Here is a 24,429-nt window from a genome sequence, read left to right on the forward strand (position 1 = left end):
CTCTTCAAATTTAAAGGCTTTACAAAGAAAAACTTAAAATTCGATGTCTTATTTTTATTTAATAGGGGAGAAAAAAAAATATATATTTATAACTGAAACACTAGCAATATTATAACTTTTTCATAATAAAATATACGATTTCAAGTAACATTCAAAATTGCAGATATCGTTCACAAGAAAATCTAAAAATTACCCAAGCTTTTAAATTAGAAAACAGAAAAATTTCTTTCTTCATTAGATGTATATTCAAAATGACTAGAAATAGCATTAAAGACGTGCTAAAAATATTTTGTTTTACCTTTTCGCTGAGGATAAGTTAGAAAGTGGTTCTAAGAAATCTATTTTGACCGTCACCTCAATGTCGATCTGTGATCGTTACTCTTAAATTTTCTTGGTACTTTTATTTACGGTACTTTTTTGTTGGTACATTTCCCAGGGCTTGAGTCCTATTATATCGCTGCAGTAAACATATTATGAGCTAATGCTAACTATACATAATCTCACAATAATTTGAATAAGATATTATATCCCAGGTTTTCAAAGTCTTAAGCATTTCTTGGTACCATAGAAGTTGTTAAACTTTTACAAAACTTTTTACGTACAAATGCAATTTGCGGAATTGAGTTATGAAAATTCCTACGTACAATACTTTTGTTCTAGCTAAACAATAACGAAAGGTATTTTTATCGCTTCCCAGAGATCTGGGATTCAATGTACGGAAAGTCCGCTTTAAAATATGATATTTTGCACAAAACATCTTAACATGACATAGTAAGAAATAAGAATATTCCGGAAAAATTTTCATTGTCATTTTTATATTTTGTAGGAAGTCGCAGCTTGCTTCAATATTATTCGTAAAAATACTGACTTTTCTGCGAAGTTTGCATGGAATATTCGAAATATGTGCCGTAATAGGATTTGAGCCACGCTTGCTAATGTATTGCAGTTTATTATAAAGCTATCTTTCCGCCAGTGGCTTCGCCCGCGTAGTCAAAGAAAGGATCCTCCCGTTCTCGTAGGATTTTCGGAATAAAACCTATCCCATGTCCTTTTTCAGGGCTCAAGCATCTCTGTACCATTTGAAGTAAATCCGTGCAGTCCTTTTTAGTTTAGTCCGAGCATACATACAGAGAAACCCAAAAAAATTCTAACAACTATATTTGCCTTCGATGTAGATTGTAGATCACGCCCCAAGTATCCTTTTAAAAAACTATTCAATGTACAGTTATGACTTTCCAACGATTTTATCATAGGTATGTAAATGATATGTAAGGCGCGGGACATATACAAGCGGCGCGGCGCGCATCGGGCGCACCGCGGGCGCGCCAGCCGGCGCGCCGCGGGCGCGCATCGGGCGCGCTGTTGGCGTCCGAAAATGATATTTATATAGAGTGGTTAAATGCATTTTCTTCATGCATAATTTAGTAAAATTATGTTTTTTGTGCTAAAAGAGATTTGAAAGTAACGTTAATTTGAAAGTAACGATTTTGTTTTGATAATTCCTTGTAAGTAAATAGCGAGGATAACCCCACGATTGCAAATATATCTTTGTTGGAAATGTTGGAATTTACTTGGAAAATTTTATAGTACTTTTAAAGTAATTTTAAAGTAGTACTGGTGTAATGATGGAAGAAAAGAAGGTTAAAATAACACAAAATTTATATTGTACTAGCGGTCCGCCCCGGCTTCGCCCGTGGTACATATTTCGCAATAAAAGGTAGCCTATGTTCTTTCTCAGGGTCTAAAGATTATCTGTGCCAAATTTCATCAAAATCGGTCCAGTACCTAGTTTATGCGTGAAAACCATACATACATACATACATACATACATACATACATACATACAAACCTTTCCTCTTTATAATATTAGTATAGATAAAATATGGTTTTCAAACACAGGTTTACATTTAAACCATATAAATCTTATCATTAAAATCTCAGTTCAAAAGTATTTACAGTACTGATCATTCCACAATATTATTACAATTACAAATAAATAAAAAACACAATCAAAATCAGGATTATCTTTATTTCTGACATTGTAAATACATGGGAACTTTCATTATGCTCTTCTTCATTTTCACTTTCCCTACTGCCATCACCTGTGTAAATCATTTCATCGATTAATTCAATTCACCTTTAAAAACAAAACGAAGAAGGGTATGTAATAGCAGCTCTATATAATTCCACACAGAGAGAACACATTTTTGACTGACAGGCTACCGTCTCCTATAGACCGGGAGATACTGACACAAAATTTCGAGTCATTTGTAACAGGATGGCGGTTCTACAGGGGTCTTAGTACGCAATGACAAAAAGAAAAACGATGGTGTGAACGCTGGTACCGTCGGCTTAGTCGCGTGGGCGTTAGTCGAACTCGTCGGAAAAATAGCGAAGTCAAACGATTTGTAACACAAAAAATTTAGAATTTACCGATAGCCCATAAAAAAGAAGTAGGCGGTAGTGTCATCACTTTTCCGGTGTGACTTACAGCCCGCCATACCGACGCGAATGTGTTGATTTAAAAAAAACAATTCAACCATTTGTACCAGGCTAACTTTTGCACAGGTAACCATCGTCGTGCAGCCATTTACGAAAATCGCCATGCCATACTTTTCGGACGATTCCAAATGGTCGCCATACCGCCGAAAATCTGCAAATTTTTTTTTTGTAAAAATTGTAACAGACAAATGACTCGAAATTTTGTGTCAGTATCTCCCGGTCTACTACCACCCGATTTGTTTTTGATTGTGTATGACCGTGAATTGACCTCTATTTGGATGCGATGGGGGAAGCGCGCCTGCGGTACGCCTGCGGTACGCCCGCGGCGCAACCGTGGCGTGCCGCCTCGTCGCCTTTCCAAAATTCTTTCATACAAAATGTATAAGAAGGACGTGGTGCAAAACAGATTCAAGAGGTGCGCTTATGGCACGCCCGCGCCCGCGCCGCTTGTGTTTGACCCGCGCCTAATATATAGATAACGTATGAAAAACTTCGTATAGAACGTATATATTCGTTAACCTTCAATATCAGAGGATAATAAAAGCAAAATATTATCTAAATAATAGAAATACAAAATAGAGAGAGAATTAGTGCGGTATAAATCCATTATGAAATAACGACTCATTATGATATAATTCTTGTATGATTAATTAATATGCTTGTAAAATGTTTCTTTTTCTTTTTTGTTATAGAAAAAACTGCTTCATTAGTGCTTACAAGGCTCGGGTTCAATATTATTATTAGGGTTTGTTTTAAGTCGTCCTCATATATCGCTCATTTGCGACAAGAACGTGTTAACGAGCATATGTATCGTTATGGAATAATGATACAGTAGAATCCGTCGCATCGCGCTCTACCTGCTGCTAAAACGCGATATTTCTAGCTCCAAAAATGACCGAGTTATGAGGGAAAAGGTCGGCGACTATCGGTTTAGCGAAATCTCTTTTTGCTCTTGAATTTAATGCAAGAACGGTTTAAGTCAGTTGTCGCTGCTCCCTTGAGAAGGAAACTGCTGCCCGATTGCGGTAAAAACGTAACAGCTTATTGTATCACGGTTTTGCTGAAAGGTAAGTACAGCTTTTTGTTTTTTTTACTGATTTATATTTGCAGCTATAACGGGACATTTGGATGTGGGTCATTATTGTAGTAAAAATAGTATTCGCATGCTACGGTTTACATAGGATTGTCCCGTTGATGCTGAAATAAACAATGTTTTTTGTTGGTTAATTTAAGATGTTCCGTTACAGTTGATAATAAAAGTACAAAATGTTTGGTATTTATGTTGGTTATCTCAAGTTAACACATTCTTGATAAAAAATAATACATTTTTACAACGAATACGCTACAATGTTGCATTATAAATGATAAAAATGTTGTCTGATTACTTAATTTATTTTTCAGATGGTCTAGGAAGCTTGTAAATCTTGTACGAGAAAATATTCATTATTTTATTTTACATTCACTTAAGTTAGAAAAACGAAAAGATCATACCGATTCTCGAAATACAAATGAATTAAACAATCAATTTATTTTATAGCATAAACGAGTAAAAAATACCACTGAATAAAGAAATATGAAAAAAAAAATTACAAATCAGTTAAAAAATGCAAGACAGTCCTACGAATCGAAAGCATCACAAAAAAAACTGTGCCGCCCCGTCAACTAAAAGAGAATCCTGCAAGGAAACCTGCATTTTCAAGTGTCAATTTTTTTTCCGAAGAACAACACGGTGAAATACTGAAAGATTACTGGAATTTAGGAGAGATCAAGAAGCTGTCTCGAGAAAAGAACCTGTGATTTGTTTTGCTAATATGTTTATTTGATTTATGTATGACCGGGACCCGCAATAAAGATTAGTTTCCTAATATTACTGAGAAAAGCAAAATATAAAACAAAGTCGTTTTCCCCGGCCGAATGCGTTTTGCAATTTTGATGCAGTTTTTGTTAACAGATAAAGTGATTCAAGAGGAAGGTTTATATGTATATTGTATAATAGCATCCATAAATAGGTGAATGAACTGTTATTTTTGACGTTTCTAATGTGATGTTGTAAATAATTACATTATTTTCCGCCTGCATTGCAAACGCATTCTGAACCCTACGAGATTTATCAAAATAATTTACCTACTAAGTATTTAACACATGAAAAAGTCTTCAGAAAAATCGATGGTATCAGGATTGCACCCGTGCGAATTCGGGGCGGGTCGTAATATTATAATTGCCAACGTTTGTGAGTAAAAGTAAAACAAAAAAATATTAATGTCTGGTTATAATTGTAAATTTTTTTTTAATGTTTATATTACTTGTATTTCAAAGAAAGTTACACAATAATTTCGCAAAAATATCTTTCATTTTGTAAAACAAAGTACAAAAATAAAAAGATTTCTACTACAGTAACACGTTTTAATTAAAATTGCCCATACATTTAGATTACTGATTATCAATAAAACGTAACAATACGACATAACTTGTAAAGTTTTAGATTTTTATTCAATTTTTTTTTCAAGAAAAATGATACATATCTTTTTGTAACGCAATACTGCACACTTTTTACAAGAAAAACGCAACAAGAAGGGCCCTTTCTGAAATAAATAATCATAATAAATTTAATAACCGACTTATTGTTCTGAATACAATTTGATTCAAAAAAACGAGAACGTTTTAATATGTTGTATTGAGCTGAATAGTCTAAGCATAATAATTAAAAAGTTACAGGAATTTTAAACTTTCAAATGCGTTTTCCCAACAATTGAGATTTTGACTTTGTCACGTTATAGAAGCAAATGAGCGATATTGTCTAGGAACGCCCACTGAACAATAACATTGCTTGGTTTCAGGCTAAACATTTAATTAACTGAAAGGACTTGGAATTAGCCAGTATTTCGTTTGCGGCTTGAATTCATAGGGTTTGTGTATTTTCCTTTGAGCTTGAACATCCGATTGATCGATATCTCTTAAATTTTTATATATATTGATATACTTAGTAGTTATTAGTAATAGTATAAACAGATACGTGACATTCTTAAAGGGGTTTGGGTACTTTTCTATGTGCTAGTGGCGTCGGGCTTTCGCGGCCAGCGATGAAACTTAGATATTTTAAAAGAGCAATATATTGCGTAGGAAGTGTTCATATACATCGTGTTGATTAGAATTCTTAAATAAATAAAGGAGAAACCTAAAAAAATCTTATAATAAATCATCTAGATTCTAGGTAAATGAATAATACAAAACCAAATATCCTAATACGTTTCAAGATATACCGTATACCGTCCATTATAACTTTTGCTCACAATATATTGTTCTTTTAAAATATCCAAGTTTCATCCACTGGCCGCGAATGTTCTTCACGACGCCAACTTTACCTAAGCCCCTTCCTTTGTTAGAATTTGTAGATTATAAGAAATTTACGCTTGAATTGAAACTACGACTGAGCACAGAAAAAAAAATATATTTAAAATGAATTCATTCCAAAATAATTGTTACTTCTACACTGATTATTATAACCAACTTTTTTATTTGATTTCCCTTTAATTCGGTTATCATAGTGTAATTATTACCGAGAATAACAACTAACATCGACAAAATCGTAATTATCTTCAGACAGGCTAAAGATAATTACCATTTTTTAAAGAATGTTAAAGTATATACAGGGTCATACAGCGGCAACAAACTTTCCAAGCGGCAAAATATGTAAACGAAACTGCTAACCGCATTGACATGTTGTATCAACCTGGTTGGTTGAACTAATGCTGTTAAAGGGGCCAGGGTTCAATCTAGTTTGTAAATTCGCACGTGTCGTCTATAAACTTACCATTGCTGAGCGTTCTAATTTTGGCGCGTAATGTGATAGCCAACTGGCTTTGATTGAGTTCGGTTTTGGTGGTCTCGTTTGGTAATTTTATGTGTTTTTTTTCATGGGAAAACTAAAGTATTGATTAAATAATGATTTATATTGGACATTAGATATCCTATATTTCTTCCCACGTTATTTAGTCCCACAACACATTAAAACTCTCAACGGGCTTCTACGTGTTGGATCCGTGTCCCCATGTAAGCCTTCCAAAAGTCTTGGTACCTTCCTTCTGATGGTACCCGAGTATAATGGAATCGAGAAACATAATAATAAAAATGTATGCATGTACTAGAGTACACACGTAAGAAGTGAAACTTCTTTATGACCTTAAAAATGTCACGAGTATGGCGTAACGCAAAAATGTCACGCGTACGGCGTAACGAAAAAATGTCACGCGTACAGCGTAACGCAAAAATGTTACACAAAATTTTTGTCCAACCCCGATAAAGAAGTTTCACTTCAAAAAATACGTTCAAACTCATGAAATTATTGTATTGTCACCGATCCTTGATAACTATGCAAAGTTTGAATAAAAGTCCGTTTAAAGTGGGCCAGTATCGATTCTAAAGGAGTCGGTTACATACAAACGTACAGGTGAAGCTAATAAACGCGTATTAAAAAGCTGTAATAGACAATTATACAGTCTCTTTTGCGTATTGAAGTGAAACTTCTTTATTGGGGTTGGAAAAAAATTTAGTGTAACATTTTTTCGTTACGCGTGACATTTTTCCGTTACGCGCCATCTTTTTCTTATCCCTACACGCGTGATTCGTATTTCTGTAAAATTGCATATAATAAATTATTTTTTGAAAAATAAGTTTCACTTTTTACGTGTACACTACACTAGTACACGCACACATTTTTTTTCTTTTTAGTGTGATGAACTTATTTTCATTATGATAGGTCAAGCTTTCGCGAAGCTTTACGCGCAAGGGGTATTTTATAGGACTTACAAGGTATTCTAGAACATTCCTTCTAGTTAGCTTTGCAGCATGAAGATAAATTATAATGTTCGCAGTCTTTTACCATGCTTGGGGTATTATGGAACACCGTAAATTAATGAGGAAACGCTATTTAGAACTAAAATATAATGTGTATTTTCTCCTGTGTAATTTGTAAATTTTCCGTGGCTTGAATATTTTTAGAAAATGAACATATTTATTATAGTGTATGCAACTATTTTTCTATTAGATTTTATTTCAATTTTAATCTATATTTACGGTTTCATTGAAGTTTTTATTTTGTTAAATGCTTAGTACCTATGTGATTTATGTATATTTACGTATACTCTATAATAATAATTCCATTTATTATAGTTTGAATTATTATTAATTATATTGTACTATATAACGAAACGTAAATTAAATTATAAACCTTTATAATTTTTTAAGCTGGTTGTATGAAATACAATTACAATGCCCCGTGAAGGTGTAAGGCCCTTTTTCAATTCGAAAAATACAGATATGAGATTTCATCTCCACGTTTTTATGGCCTCTTGAATTTATCCCTATTCAAATAGCTCCCACTCTACAATTATAGTTAACAGAGGAAAATGAATTCTTTATTTTTATTCGTGTTTTTAGAGAAAATTATTTTATAAAAAATCATTTATTGAGTAACAATAAATGATTTTTTATAAAATAATTTTCTATAATAGTTAACAGAGGAAAATGAATTCTTTATTTTTATTCGTGTTTTTAGGGAAAATTATTTTATAAAGCTCGACCTTTTCGGAGTGCAGCTTAGCACTTAAATCTTTATGAATCGAGATTAAATCCTCGCGATTTTTTTGCATTAACAATTATTCTACTCAGAATATATAATTATTTTGATGCACGTGTGTAGGATTTAATGCTATTTTTTATTTATCTCTTTGATAGGTATTGCCATTACATTTTACATTAACCCTTTGTGTGTAATTAATCACGTTTATTTTTCCCTTTTGTATGTTTATTTTTATATTGTGACATTGCTAACGTCTTTAACGAATATATAAAAATAAATTTAGTTTAATATATGAAAATATTTTTAACATGTCACCCATGTCTAGATGTTAAGGCATGTTACACGTTATGTATTTATTGTGACGTGTTAGTTCAGTATTCGTAGCCTATTCGTAGCAAGGCTACGCTACGGTTACAGTAAGACGTTCGATGGTAGCATGAAGCACATTCGTATGATTACCGAGCATCCAATTGAGGGAATCGCTACGAGTTTTATAGTGACGTCATTCTGACGTAGTAAGAACGTTAAAAACCAAATGATGTGGTGATTCTACTAAGATTATTAATGGGAATGAAAAAATCCTAGAAGAAATTGATTTCTATAGATTAAAAGAAGTTTATCATGCCAAGCTATAATTAGCTTAATATAATGATAAGCTATAATATTTCTCCGTTTCCATATCTGTAAACTTAAAAATATCTTTCCATCAAATGCTGACTTAAGGCGCCTGGTACATGTAAAGTATTTATTGTGTTCTGCCAATAAATACTTATGTATCGCGGTATTTATCGTAATATTTATATTTAGTGTACTTTTATTGAACTATAACTATGGTCTATCAATAAAAGCAGACGTTTATCTATAAAAACTAAACTTACGAATTACGATATATACTTTAAATGTAACAGGAGCCTTATATGGTAAATTCTGACGCGAGATTACACATACAATAAATATCAAGATACATCAGTATTAATTGTCGGAACACAGTAAATACATTACGTGTAACAGGCGCTAATGGTTGATTTGTTATATCAAAAAGAGAGAGATCAAAATTGTATATATTTACGTTCTAATAGCTTTCTTCCATCATCATTAGCCCATGTATATGTTTCCCTGATAAGAGATGTTCCTGCCTTGGTTCAGGCCGTAATCCACCATGCTGGCCAAGTTCGAGTTGCTAGATGTCAAATTTCGTCAATGTTATGGTTCTTGGACATACCGGTTTCTTCAAGATGTTTTCCTTTACCATTTTAAGCAGTAGGTAGTGATGTTATTTTTCTTTTAAGATTGGCAATTTTATTTTTACTTACAAACTGGGTTTATCTCGACGTTTCAAATGCTTTTTTCTGTTGTATTTTGGTTTCGTCCCAAATCTACCGTTCTTTATCTATCTTCTATATCAAATTAAACATTAAAATCGATCTAAATCAGTTCACTGATTCAGGCGTGAAAACATAATAAACCGTTTACTTGCCGTTTACGCTACAGAGAGTGTCAAAGAAACACATACATTTATATACATAATATGTATACAACACATACAACCAAAACCACAGCTCCATCTGGCGTAATCTGCTAAAAACACAAGTCTGCCTTAACTCCTCCATTGAGTACTAAAAATAAAAGTAAAACGTGTACAACCGAAAATCTCCGTTACAAAGAAAGTGATGTTGAACTTGACACATTTAAGGTGGAGGTTAGCGCAACAGGTTCACGCATGCTCGGATAAGGGATCGACACGAAAGTGGGGCATTGGCGCGAACTCGTTAGCTCGCTATACCCACATGCGGGTGTATACCACTAATGGGTAATACTTGAAACTTTGAACAAATTTTGTAAATTGACGCGCGTAGACTTCTTCCTGCTATTATTTAAGAGACGTTTTGTGAATGCTAGCGTAAATAATTCAATATAATTTAATTAATTGTTGATAGGTAATAGACCAGAATATTGTATCACTTAAATAAGACGGTGAAATGCTTGATCTAAAAATATTGCAGCCAACTGCATAATTAATTTGCTCTTGAACTTGAAAACAAATCTTAAGTTTCATCATAGAATTGTTTGATTGGTAATTCAATATTTACCGCTTCATTGTTATGCGAACTGTACTGTTATGAAAATCCAATTCATTAAGGGTGCGTATAAAGCAAAATTACCAATCTTCTATTAGATGATACGTGTAATATTCAAGACCAAATCTAAAAAATAAAATACATATCAAACTAGATGATATGTTCAACGATTCTGTTCAATCAAAAACATAAAATATTAAAATTGACTCGATAAAAAAAAATCACCAAGTTAGCTCTAATTTTCACACTTTTACGTTTTCTACTTGACATGGTAATACTTATTATGATTTTTTTTTCATAAACAATTATATTAAAACATTAGCAAGATATTTGTCAGAGCATTTTGTGTAATTACTTTTAGTTTTGGTTTTATCTGCGATAAACCACTTTTATCGTGACAAAACCAAACGTTTATCTCGAGAAAAAACGAGCGCCAAAAGTGGTTTATCGCAGATAAAACCAAAACTAAAAGTAATTACACAAAATGCTCTGACAAATATCTTGCAAATGTTTTAATATAATTGTTTATGAAAATAAAATCATAATAAGTATTACCATGTCAAGTAGAAAACGTAAAAGTGTGAAAATTAGAGCTAACTTGGTGATTTTTTTTTTATCGAGTAAATTTTAATATTTTATGTTTTTGATTAAACAGAATCGTTGAACATATCATCTAGTTTGATATATATTTTATTTTTTAGATTTGGTCTTGAATATTACACGTATCATCTAATAGAAGGTTGGTAATTTTGCTTTATACGCACCCTTAAGCAATGCAATTGAGCTGAACTATCGAAACAATAAAACAAGTAATGAATACCTTTATTGCGAGTGAAATCTTTTTTTTCGAAACCGATTTGCAATAATGAATATTAACACTTATTATGTAATATTGGTAGTGTTACAAATTGGCATATATGATATTACTCTGACAGAGTTTCTGTTTTTTTTAGGTGGTGACATCTTGCATAAGATACCTACTTCCAAAAAAGAACCCGAGGCTTACGTCGGATGCCTACTGACTAAACCATCGTGTACCAACGCGCTGATTTAGACAAGACAGCGGGATTACTTCGCAATCTAACCTGTCTCTTCCAGCAGTTGATTCCAGGCCCTCCTCTAATTTCCCACCCTCATGGCGCAAACTGGACCCTATAATCAATGCCAAACCTATAATTTTAAGATACTGAAGATCTGGAAAATGCATTAGTCATTAATATTATGTTTGTTTATCATTACCTAATCCGGTTTTAAACGGTATTTTAAAAAGGAATTCTATGTTTATGACAAACATGGAACAGTATCGTTTATTTTGATATTAAAAACATATCAACTGATGCGCAGGTAATACAGAAATGGTAAACAAAAACTTGTCAAGAATAATCAAAACATATTATAGTAATCGAAGTAGGCTTTCTGCGATATCCCCTGTTTACTGTTTTTGCATTGATTTTACCTCGGGCAAGCACGTTCAAATGTTCTACTGCCTACAGACCTACAGATCACTAATTAAAGAGACATACATGGATTGAGCTTCATGAAATAATATGATATCTGTTTTATTTAATATGGAATATAAATCTTCTTATTGGAGAAGCTAATTTAGTAGCGTTGATCCCACAGATCACAGAAACTAAAGGGAGATATGGTTAGGGGGCGGGGCCGGTGTCGCAGCAATATGCCCAAAAAAAGAACAAGCTGTAGTGGTGCTGTATACGTACGTCACTTACAATCTAGTGTGCGAACGAATAGTCGCTCTCATATTTTTGTGTGATGACACGCACACAACGCGAAGTATTGTTTTGATTTTGTTTACTCCTGTTGTGTGCGTAAATTTGTAATGAGACACCAGTAGAGCAGGCTCCAAATAGATGTTCGTTTGCAAAAATAGCGGACCTAAATCTGACTTCTGATATATATTGTATAGATTACAGAAAGAAAGAAAGATCTATTACGATACTCGCCATCTTTGGATGCTCCCCCCACTCCCCCATGCAACTATTTCACTGTACGAACTATTGAATCGTAAACAATGGACTATTGTTAATTATTTAAAATAATAATTTAAAAAATATATTCATGAGTTTTCAATCTATAGTGGTTTAAAGTTAACTCAAAAATGGACCATTTTCGTAAATTTTCTAAAAAATCTTAGAGAAAGTGTAAGAAATGTTATAGTATGCTATATATTCGTGATCTACTCAATAAGTTCTTTCATTTGATACCCCACACGGCATGTTTTGGAAATTTTTATTTTTTTCTTTGTATGCCATATTTAATTACCGGGGTGGGGGGAGGGGGACCAAAAAACTGGTTGGCAACATCTGTCTATAGGATGTCTGGGATCTATACAATATATATCAGAAGTCAGATTTAGGTCCGCTATTTTTGCAAACGAACATCTCCTTGGAGCCTGCTCTACAGGTTTCGTACTCAGCGCAAGCGATTGGCATCTCTCTAGATCTCTATGGTTGATCCTAAGTACACTTTACCTACATGCTTATCTTTTTTCTTTCATCCATTATATCATTAAATGGCGTTTAATTTTTTAATACGTATATATTAACATTAAAATGCAATTGTTATAATAAAGTATTGTATAGTTAATAATAATATAATTGTAATTGATAACAAACTTTATGATTTTTTATTACTATTTAATAATATTTAATAATAAACTCATTTAGTTAATAGAATAATAGTCCTATTAGATATACATCATAATAGGTGTTATCATGTAGTTTATAATGAGATATCGTTATCTTAATTGAGAAATAAGACAATTGAAAACTAAGGGCTGATTTTTCAATCCTTGTTTAAAACTTATTCGTCGAATAATGTATAAAACTACCATTTTAAAAACGTATTCTAATTGCCCGTATTTGACAGTTTACGTGACATTTTAATATTATCGGTTAATACTTTATTGGACGGATAAGTTTTATCCAAGCATTGAAAAATCGGCCCTTAGCCAAGTAAACGTTATACTTTATTTTATGCGACCCAGTTCGCGTACGACAACTGCAGTAAGCGCTCTTTTACGGTAGTCATCCCAAAACACAATACACTGAAAATATTGTTTTTATTTTAAACAAGTTTTATACGCATATAACATTTTTTATAACTTTTAACAAGGTAACATATAGCTAATATAATATGGAAGGGACACCTATGGCTCCAAAAGTACTTTACAATTGATTGAAATCCGAAAAACCTTTACACTAAGCATCTTAAAATTTAATTAGTAATAGTGACGACTAACTAACCTTCTCGAATGTTTGAACTAAAATATATAAAGAACAGAGCTAGAAATGCATAGAAATGTTTAGAACGAAGATTAATCCAAAACACGTGATATTCTAATAGAGCCTTCAATAATATGCGAGAGTATGAAGACGTTGGTATATTGAAGGTCGTTCTCTTCAACCAAAAGGGTTCTCAGAATTAATGCATTCACTCGATTCTGCGTATTATTACTTTGAAATTAAATTTATGACATTTTGGTAACCATGACATTTGAAATACTGGGAAATTGCCATGTCCACGTGTAACCTCTAAATATAGAATTAATATTACTGCGGTATGAGATTAAATTACACTAACCGCTCATCCAGCTTTCTTGTGGGATAAATTTAGCCCATGTTTTGTAAAAATGTAGCTCTAATTTTAGAGGAATATTAGTTTGTCGAGTAATTTTAATATTAGTTTAAAATGACATTCTTATAAAATTATATGATCTTAAAGATGTATGTTTCTAATTTTAGAGGAATATTAGTCCGTCGAGTATTGCAATATGAGTTTAAAATTTACTTGCTTATAATATTACATGATATTAAATGTAGCTTAATAATTTTAGAAGAATTAGTCTGTCGAGTAGTTGCAATATGAATTTAAAATTTACCTGCTTATAATATTACATGATCTTTAAAGTAGGTAAATGTATTTAACAAATAAAAATAGCGAAGAAAACGAGGTCTTCTTGCACTTGAAGATATTAAATTCCTATACAGAACCAAGAGAGCGGAAACGCTCCAGGAATGTTACATGTGTCTCGGCAATTCTGCTCCATTGTTTACTTAGTTTTAATTGTCATGTCTGGATAAATACACTTTATATGGTAACTCCTTAATTAGTTACAAGTTTTTGTTGGTAGAGCAATGTTGCTGTTAAATGCTACGGTTCGAGTACATAATTTTTTTTAAAGAAACTAACTTCATAACAACATTATAATGGAATCCACTTTAGATAACCGAAAATTTTTACATGTGCTAGGCTTGTTATTATAGATAGTAATAAGTTAGTATAGATTTCGAATTTGAATTATTCTATATCAATAAGACCAATGTTCCAAACTTCAAGAAGAAAAATTGAGGAGTGACCCATATGTCCAAGTAGAAAAAGTCAAATTCAGCCAAGTTGCACTTGGCCAGCGAAGAGCCTAAACCCTCATAGGGCCTAAACTCTCATACATGTAAAACTTTAAAAAAATGTAAACCACGTTTTATGCATAGTTATAACTCGTAGTTATAACGCGAACGTAAAAAGTACCTATTCGATCTAATGTAAAGGTATAAATAACGTGCATGAATAAAGTTTAAAATCTGGTAAAAGGTACTTTAAATCAAGTACCAACCACAGCGAGTTCCCAGAACACAGTAAGCCAGACTTTATTTATTGTATCCAACAAAATGATAAACGGTGAAAGCAGAAATGAACTACAAACTTGGAGCAAATTAAATACGGATTGACGCAACAAGTATTTGAACGCAACAGGGTGCTATAAAATTCAATAGTCCGTAGGTTAGGAACACACTGTATTACCCGCGCATTTTTGCATTCATTTTATACTAATGTAAGTAATACTTGCGTTTTCTGTACATGGAATCTCTAACTAATGTGACTATGAATACCTAAGTACATGTAAGAATAAATAGATTTGAATATGTAACACCGTAATTTTTAATATTTCTAGATTTAAGTTTTCCAGATTTTTTATAGTAATTACTGTAGGTTTCACTTATACATAATATAAATAAATAATTAAAAAACTATATATTGAAAAAATTGTTACTTTTTCTATTACTTTAAAAAGTTAGTTACAAAGCTAATAGAGCTTATTTTACAAGTAGTCTAATAATTGTATTAGTGTTCTTGTGTCGAGTCAGATTTAATCAGCCCTAAGAAATGTAAGAAGTACTAATAAAGAGAGTAAGTACGGATAAAGTAAGCTATTATTTCGTAGTTTGAGACAAATTAATTATCTGTACATATAAAATTATATAGTGTTATGAACATTTATTTAACTTTTTATGGGTATATTTTTCTTATTAGATTCTAATAATTCTGAAAAATAATTTTAAAGATATTCTTTTACTTCTCCTGGTTATACTAATAAAATAAACAGTATACCTACCTGAGTTTTTATAATACAAAATATTTTTATAATATAAATTCTTATTCTTTTAATAATAAAAGTAATTTTGTATTGTACTCTTAAGAAATAGCTCTGTATAATTGGCGCATGCTGTGTTAACCTCTAATTATTAGTTACTTTATCGCAAGAACTATATGTTATATAATAATTATATTTAAGAATCATTGTAAACAAATGTTGGTTGACCAAATAAATAAATAAATACATATAATTGTTTAGATTTAATTCAAAATTTTATGTGTATACTGTTGGTATGTCTAAATAAATAAATAAGTATTGTTACTTACAAATTTTCCGCCTCATGGTAATAAATTCAGCTTGTTTTTCTAATGATGGCCTCGAATAATGAACCATTATGGGAATGAGGCCCCATATGAGGGAATGCCATGATAGCGTACTATAAAACATAAAACATACGTTCTTGGTTGAGTATATTTAACAATATATAAACAAATATATAAAGAAGATATTTAATGTAATAATGTAAGTAAGAAAGAAAATTTCGTCGCGTGCAAAATAAATATTATTTATATGCAAAGACTTAAAAAAACCAATTAATTACACGACATGAGACGTAGGGTTATATTTTTTATTATTTATGATCTTAAGCTTTTTCTAGAATCTTGATATTTTTTTAAAATACAAATTGGTGTATTTCTTTTGGTGAATGGAGGAGCCAGAAGCCCGTATCTCATCATCTTTGTCCGTTTCCATCCTCTCCTGTATCTTTACCACCTTTTAAAGTCGACAATTCAATAGTAAAAGTAAAAAATTTCATGACCAAAGATGATATAATAAAATCTTAGGGCGGCCGTACACGGACCGCTTCAAGCAGTTGAGACCGACGGCAGCGCGACGGCTCGAGCAGTCTGTGTACGGCAGCGAATGAATGTCCTTAATTCACCGCGCAGTCACTGCTTCAAGCCATCGGTCTCAACTGCTTGAAGCGGTCCGTGTACAGCCGTCCTTAATCAAACCCTATAAATTGTAATATTGTGTTTTGTTTTTGTTTTGTTTGAACCACAAACCAACTGAACATTGATATCTATATCAAACATACTAAACGGTGCTTTATGAAATCCCGTTCAAATATTATCCACGTATTGCAAACAGAATCGTGTTTCCACGAAATATGTTTACGTATTCGTGTGAGCGAAGCAACAGGTTGAGCTTTTTGTGAAGCTGTTTAGCTCGTAGTGTGTATTTGCTTACAACAAAATAACATGCCGTCCAGTGGGCAAATGCTTTGTCAATCTATCTTAGTTTTAGTACGAGATCCGAATTAAGATCGACCTTCACACATCTGATAACCCTAATAACCAGATGAGACTTATTTTTTTTATGAAATATACAATTTATTAACTAGTCTATGATCACTTGTTTATCAAAAACTGCTCATGGCTATTTTTTGATACCGGGTTTTAGACCATTTGTGCTTTTAAGAAATATTATCGTGTCAAGGTTTTATTGCAGATACAATCTGTTGCGTAGGTAAATGTGGAATGAATATTATAATATTAAATTTATATTTTAATAGATAACAACTTCGAGGAAAATAATCGAAATCGAATTTTTTCTTATGAATAATTCTTTTAATCGATACAAAATTATCGTTGATGTTGAATTATGATTAAAATATATTTTTACTGGATGATAACTCTACATTTTTGATTGATTAATATTTTTTCTTCTTCATTTCAGTCTTTTACCTAAATAAATAAATAATATTCATTTATTTCAGGTCACATAGCCCATAAGGCCCATATAGTACCTATTAGTAAAAATAATCTTATTCTAGTGTTATAGACCGGGAGATACTGACACAAAATTTCGAGTCATTTGTAACAGGATGGCGGTTCTACAGGGGTCTTAGTACGCAATGACAAAAAGAAAAACGATGGCGTGAACGCTGGTACCGGCGGCTTAGTCGCGTGGGCGTTAGTCGAACTCGTCGGAAAATAGCGAAAGTCAAACGATTTGTAACAGTATGGCACTTATTTTTCCTGTAAGTTTGATGATCAACAAATATAAATACAAAATTTCAAAGATCTATGTGTTGGAAATCTTCACTTATATAAATTAATAATAAATTAAGTTTTCAAGTATGACAGCACTTTTTCCCCCTACTAGAAGTATGGCAAATATAATAATGGTCACATTTTATCAAATACTCTCCAAAAATCCAAATGCAATACTGGTACAAAACGTTTGGCGAAATAAAAATTTTTTGCAGATTTTCGGCGGTATGGCGACCATTTGGAATCGTCCGAAAAGTATGGCATGGCGATTTTCGTAAATGGCTGCATGACGATAGTTACCTGTGCAAAAGTTAGCCTGGTACAAATGGTTGAATAATTGTTTTATTTAAATCAACACATTCGCGTCGGTATGGCGGGCTGTAAGTCACACCGGAAAAGTATGGCATGACACTACCGCCTACTACTTTTTTATGGGCTATCGGTAAATTCTAAAATTTTTGTGTTACAAATCGTTTGACTTTCGCTATTTTTCCGACGAGTTCGACAAACGCCCACGCGACTAAGCCACCGGTACCAGCGTTCACACCATCATTTTTCTTTTTGTCATTGCGTACTAAGACCCCTGTAGAACCGCCATCCTTGTTACAAATGACTCGAAATTTTGTGTCAGTATCTCCCGGTCTATTAGTATTATAATTACCTATTACCTTCATACATTTATTTCTACAGCTTAATTTACAAATCCAATGTTTGCTAATAACATTATCAAAATAATTTAACAGTTTTTAAACAATAAATTAAAGAAGGACATGTTGGGCATAGATCCCAACCAATTTAAACTTTAAATATCACATGGTACAGTGGTTGACGCGTGAGCGTAGCCTGGGTTCTGGGTTTAGTCTGGGTTCGATTCCCGGTGGAGACGAAGAAAAATAAATGTCTTGGTCTGGTAGGACACAGAAGGCTGATCACCTACTTGTCATCTTTTACATCTGTGAAACAGATGTATAATGCATCTGCCCTTACCCCACTAAGGGACATGGTACTTCACTTTTAGCTTATTAAGACGATACACAAAAAAAAATCTACTGCTTGGCGGGCGGAGTCTAATAGCTCGCTATCGCGAACGCGGGTGTGCGCGAAGTCATTCTTGCAAACTCGCCGCGCTGCCGCTGGCCGACTCGGGACAAACATGTATGGAGTCGTCATACAGTTATAATATTCTTATACATATTATATTTAATTGTTGATTTATTGGTTTTATTTTCTTGCTTATAAACAAATAACATCTTTTTAACAACTACTTAGACATTATTAATAATTATTATTATTTCGTAATGTTTACTTTATTACAAAATAATACAGGTTATAAATAATCATTAAAATAACAAAAAATATTGTTACTCTGAAAAAATGAAATGGTACTCAATAACGCGGACTACTGAATGGATTTAGATAGAATTTGATGCTGACGTAGATATTACGTCATGCCCAGAAATGAAAGGTAATATTTCTGAAAGAAGTTATAAACCCTAATTCTTCTCAGTCAAAGTCAAGAGTGGAAGATATCACTAATACAGTAAAACTGATGCGAAACTTTGGATGTTAATTTGTATATTTTTAAAGTGAAACTTTTATTACATCGTCTCAAACTTTTTGGTCTGTGTAGCGCATGTCGCGTGTATCGCGGCTGCCGAGTAGGTATACCTACTCGGCAGCCGACCGTCACGCGACATGCGCTACACAAAGCAGTGTTCGGAACCGTTCGAACAGTTTCACTTTTACCGTGGTTTCATAAAACCACACAACATTTTTTTTGTTAGTTGTTACTTAATCACGTCAAGACTACATTACCAATTTTGATAAAATATAGCTAATTGCCTGGATTTACACATAGGATACTTTTTATCCGAACTGAACACTTCTGTGGGATAAGACAGGATTCACGATATAATCTAATTCCACGCGGGCAAAGCCGCGGTCGGAATGATATTTTTTTAAATAAAAAAATTGTTTAAAAAAAACACAAAATATATTGACGCATGTATTTATTTTTTGCACTCTATTATAATTGTAATTATTCATTACAAATAATCAAAATAAAATAGCCAGAACAAAGTTAGGCCCTGGTAGGGTAGGTAGGCAGGTACAGCAATGTGAGACGAACACTGGCTTATTTATACCAATAATAATGTATTATAAACATTAAATTAAGTTTACTTTCTAACAACAAAAATACATAATATTAGCTAATGTGAAAGCGAATCAACCAATCATCCCACAAAAATGAAATGTGCACACAAATATTCATCCAAATCGGTTCATGTCATTAGGAGGAGTGACTGCAGCGCCATCTTCCGGGCCCAATTGTGTTTCCAGATCACCCAGGAACTCAATTTAATATACTTACACAAAATTTTTAGAAATGAAAACTCACATTAATATGTAAATATGAATATAAACCTGTTTTATTACTAAGCAATTTCCCGCACAGGTGTAGTAAGTATAAATGAAATAAATATCAACATCAAATTATTTATACAACATACTTATCTACCACCTTCTAAGAAATGTAATTCTTGAAATTATTTCGTATTTTTTTTAAATATAATACTACTCCAATGAGCTCCTGTTCCATATTATGTCCGCCATACTTCCACTAAGTTCACCATGATTTTTTATTTCTTTGCACTTTGTTGCTTTTTGCTAAAAATGGAATCATGCGATAAAACCAGTAGAGCTTTGATAACATACATTTTTGACTGAATAAAGGTACTTACGAAGGAGTGGATTCACATTGTGAACAATCAGTGGGTTTATTTTCCTTCTGGATTCCGGATTTCTGAACAGATTATTTATGCTATAAATGAAAAAATCTTACACATTCGTTATGTACTTAAAACAGGGGTACATATCAAACATCGTCTATAATACAATTATCATCAAATTTAAAATAAAACCAACTTACTTCATTAATTTGTTCGAATTGTAAGCATTCTTTTACCTCCAACCTTTATGTTTCTTCTTCTTATTTTCTTTATTGTCCCCATTTGTCTTATCGTGTTGTCACCCTTTTTTACGATTGCGCGAGCGACACAAGTTCCCCGTGTGACGGCCGTAGCGGGAATGACTCGTGCAGCGATCGGGGTAGGAAGGTACAGGGCGGCTCTCGCTATATTGGCTGGTCGCGCGCTAATTTCAAGTATTTCTTGTTTATTTCAAAACCATCGCATATTTCAAAATTCTAACACGGTAGACGTATAGGTTGTATATTTTATAGTTAATATCCAAAAAGTCGTAACTTTACGTTTGTTATTTTGAAGATGCCAGAGATTAAAAAAAAATAACAATGATAACTTTGTATTTTTTTTCTATCGAGAAAATATCATGGAATCATGTTTCTAAAACGGTAGACGTATTGTGTTACTATTGAACTTTCTTGTCAAGAATTTTCATCACGACAACTTTAATAATATAAAAATTACGAAGGTTTGAAAAGGGCCGTAAATGTAAGAAAAATTAATTCATCCCCTTAAATACGTTTTCAATAATTCTTATATATAAAAATGAATCGCAAAATGTGTTGGTAAGCGCATAACTCGAGAACGGCTGAACCGATTTCGATAATTCTTTTTTTATTATATTCCTTGAAGTACGAGGGTGGTTTTTATGGAGAGAAAACGTAAATATGTACCACGGGCGAAGCCGGGGCGGACCGCTAGTTGTTAATATAATTCCAATAAAGTCAGACGTTCCATGAGTTCCAAAGTTTCTCCCTATTCCCAGAAGTCGTATGCAACATAATTCTATGACATATTACAAATGTTTCCTTCTTAAAATTAACCTATTAGTTTACATTGTAAGAATTTGTAATTAAAGACTAGATTGTAAAAAGTATTTCTTGATCCTACTGGAGGCTTACTACTACTATATTACTACTACCTACTTCCTGAACTCAAACTCAAACATTTATTTATTCAATTAGACCTCTTTTAGAAGCACTTTTGAATCGTCATTAGTCATTAAATATTTTTAACATTTACCACCGATTCGAAAAGCAGTATCTATGGAGAAGAACCGGCAAGAATCTCCATAGTTGCTCTTATTATATACTTCTAGAGATATCCCTTTTTTAAAGTTGTGAATGCATATCAGATGAAACCATTTAAGATTTATATGGATCTGAAATCATGTATGTGACGTAAAGTTAATCAACTGTAAAATATAATGCAACTGTAAAAATGCCTCTTCACGTCAAAAAGGCAACACTTCACTCGGAGTAAAATGTAAAAAATCGCTCAGTGGAGCCAATGTTACGATTCAATTGAGCTCGGGCGTAGATACAATTATAAAGTGATTTCAATGAAAAGAGGAATTCCGAAGATATGCAATCGTTGTTGTAAGCGCTATTGATTCCGCTTTTTATTGACACGTGCAAGATAATAAGGCTAGAATATTTTATTCATTTTATTTTTATTTATTTATTTAACACTTCAATAGTGTTGTACAGACAGGAAACCTAAGAACTAATTACAGAAAAAGACAGAGTACAACTTATTTGGCGGCCTTATCACTTAGTAGTGGTCTCTTCCAGGCAGCCACGGTAAAAGGTAAACAAGCAAAAGATCACTAATTATTGGCGGGACGAGAACAGTAAGAAAAAGAATAATAAAAAGAAATATTTAAGAAATGCAGTTGAGCAATGAAATAGAATTAAGATTGTTAGTGACTGTTGACGATGTTCCGGCATTTTGGGTTATTTTTCGTTGAAAATAGATTGGAATAACGGCACTGATTTTAAATAAAACATGGTAAGGGGGGTTATGTTAAAAATATGTTCAACATCAATGCATAGTTTAATAATATCCATCTTAAAAATATTATCACTTATAATACCATAAGAGCTTCAAAATTATGTCTGATGGATCTATCTAAAGGCAAAATATTAAAAATTACGCGTTAAAAAATGACTTTAAATTAAGGAAATTATCCTGTGCAGATGAGATGCGCACTAAAAAACGCAACCACTGCGACCAGCCAGACAGCCCGGACTCTAACCGAAATAGCAAGAGGAACAGTATATCAAAAAACCAACTATACTAAAATGACTTTTTTTTTAACGTTAATAGCTCCCGTACCATAACTAGCGTTCGTTATACTTGAGACTTTAATTAGAATCTAGTAGTATTTAAAAGAATTCAAACGTATATGTACATTGTACACTCTTTAATGGGCTATAATTCATTTGATGTGTTAAGTATGCGTTTGTAGCTGTGTAAAAGTTTAATTGAGATTTCAACTTCTATCTAATAATGTCTATGACAATATGCAGACAAAGTGATAAATACTTTTTACTTTACTTGCCACCTTTTTTTATCTATAACATTATCTTCCCTTAAGATTGGAATATTCACACTTCCTCATGTTTAGTTGTCTGTATAATAGAAATAATCCATACTATATATTATAAATGCGAAAGTAACTCTGTCTGTCTGTCTGTTACTCAATCACGCCTTAACTACTGAACCAATTTGCATGAAATTTGGTAAAGAGATATTTTGATACCCGAGAAAGGACATAGGATAGGTTTTATCCCGGAAATCCTACGGGAACAGGTTTTTCTTGAAAACGCGGGAGAAGCCGCGGGCGGAAAGCTAGTATTGTTATATACATAATATTGTAAAAATGCTTGTATTATGTTTTCATAAAAAATAACATTGCGATTTAAAACATAGCACGATCATTTGTTTCTCCCAAAACATATTTTCGCTTCGTACAATTATTACTATTTATAATTATTTTGTGTGCTTAAGAATTCCAGTTGTGTAGAAAAATAAAACATTGTTTACTGAAATTGATATTATTATGATTTTAATATTAAATTACAAATATATCGGACTCTGTCTAGGCTTTCTTAGGAAAGTGTTTATTTACAAGAAAGAAGGAAGAAAAATAAGAATACATATAAAAACAAGTACTCAAACAATGTTTGAGTACATTATAATTTAAAATATTTAACCTAAAGAACATAATAAAACAAAGTTTATCGAAGCGAAAGAGGAAACATGTACGAGGAAAAATTTAAAGAATGTTTTTTTCATAATTATTAGGTAGGTGTGATAAAAACATTTCATTCCAGAATTGAAAATATCTTGTTTTACTTTATTCAATATCAAGGCATACTAATTGTACCTTCTATAAATGTATAGCGTAAAAAAATTATTTGTGTTCTCAGCTTATTTAGAGAAATAGTAAGAGTACCTTCACTATCATTTTTTTTGTAATCATTGCACAATTTAAATAAATGAAAATAAAAAAATAAAAATCGTTTATTGAACAATTTGTGGGTTAGGTACCAACATGTCACATTTGAACCCCAAACTAGGACAGCCTGTATTTTGGGGTCCAAATAATTTGTTTTTGTACCGTACCCCTATTGTATAATAATATAACCATGTTTATGTAAATGCGTTACATTCACACACACTAATCCATGCAGTTATTTTTTTTTTTTTATCGTAAATAGGTAGACGTTTGACCGCTATCCTGCCTGATATAAAGCAGTGATGCGATCTATTTAGGAGCACGTCTACCCAGAAGAAGCCTATTCACTCTGGACTTGAAGAGCTGGATATTGTAGTCTACGGGGAACACCGACGATGGAAGAGAATTCCATTCCTTCGCAGTTCGGATGAAAAAAGAATTTGCATAACGCTGCGTACGTACATGAGGAATGTCGACTGTGAAGGGATGGAATCCCATTCCCCGTCTAGATGTGCGGTGAAGAAATGGGGAAGATGGAACTAGGTGGTGGAGTTCATTCGCACATTCACCAAAATGAATTCTGTAGAACACCGA

General features: G+C 32.5%; 1 long non-coding RNA gene across 1 annotated transcript; it reads right to left on the reverse strand.

Moving 5' to 3' along the window:
• Window positions 1–19,303: 19,303 nt before the first annotated feature.
• Window positions 19,304–21,085, reverse strand: LOC149491047 (uncharacterized). Its single transcript, XR_016316046.1, has 3 exons — window positions 20,540–21,085; window positions 20,352–20,413; window positions 19,304–20,277 (listed from the first exon to the last, which is right to left on the reverse strand). It is a non-coding gene; the product is annotated as an uncharacterized LOC149491047 (long non-coding RNA).
• Between the last annotated feature and the right edge of the window lie 3,344 nt (window positions 21,086–24,429).

The sequence above is a fragment of the Colias philodice genome, chromosome 1 (genome assembly GCF_061535455.1).
Source record: "Colias philodice isolate Cphi_HAF_F1 chromosome 1, ilColPhil1 Martin Lab GWU primary, whole genome shotgun sequence".
NCBI classification, from domain to species: domain Eukaryota; kingdom Metazoa; phylum Arthropoda; class Insecta; order Lepidoptera; family Pieridae; genus Colias; species Colias philodice.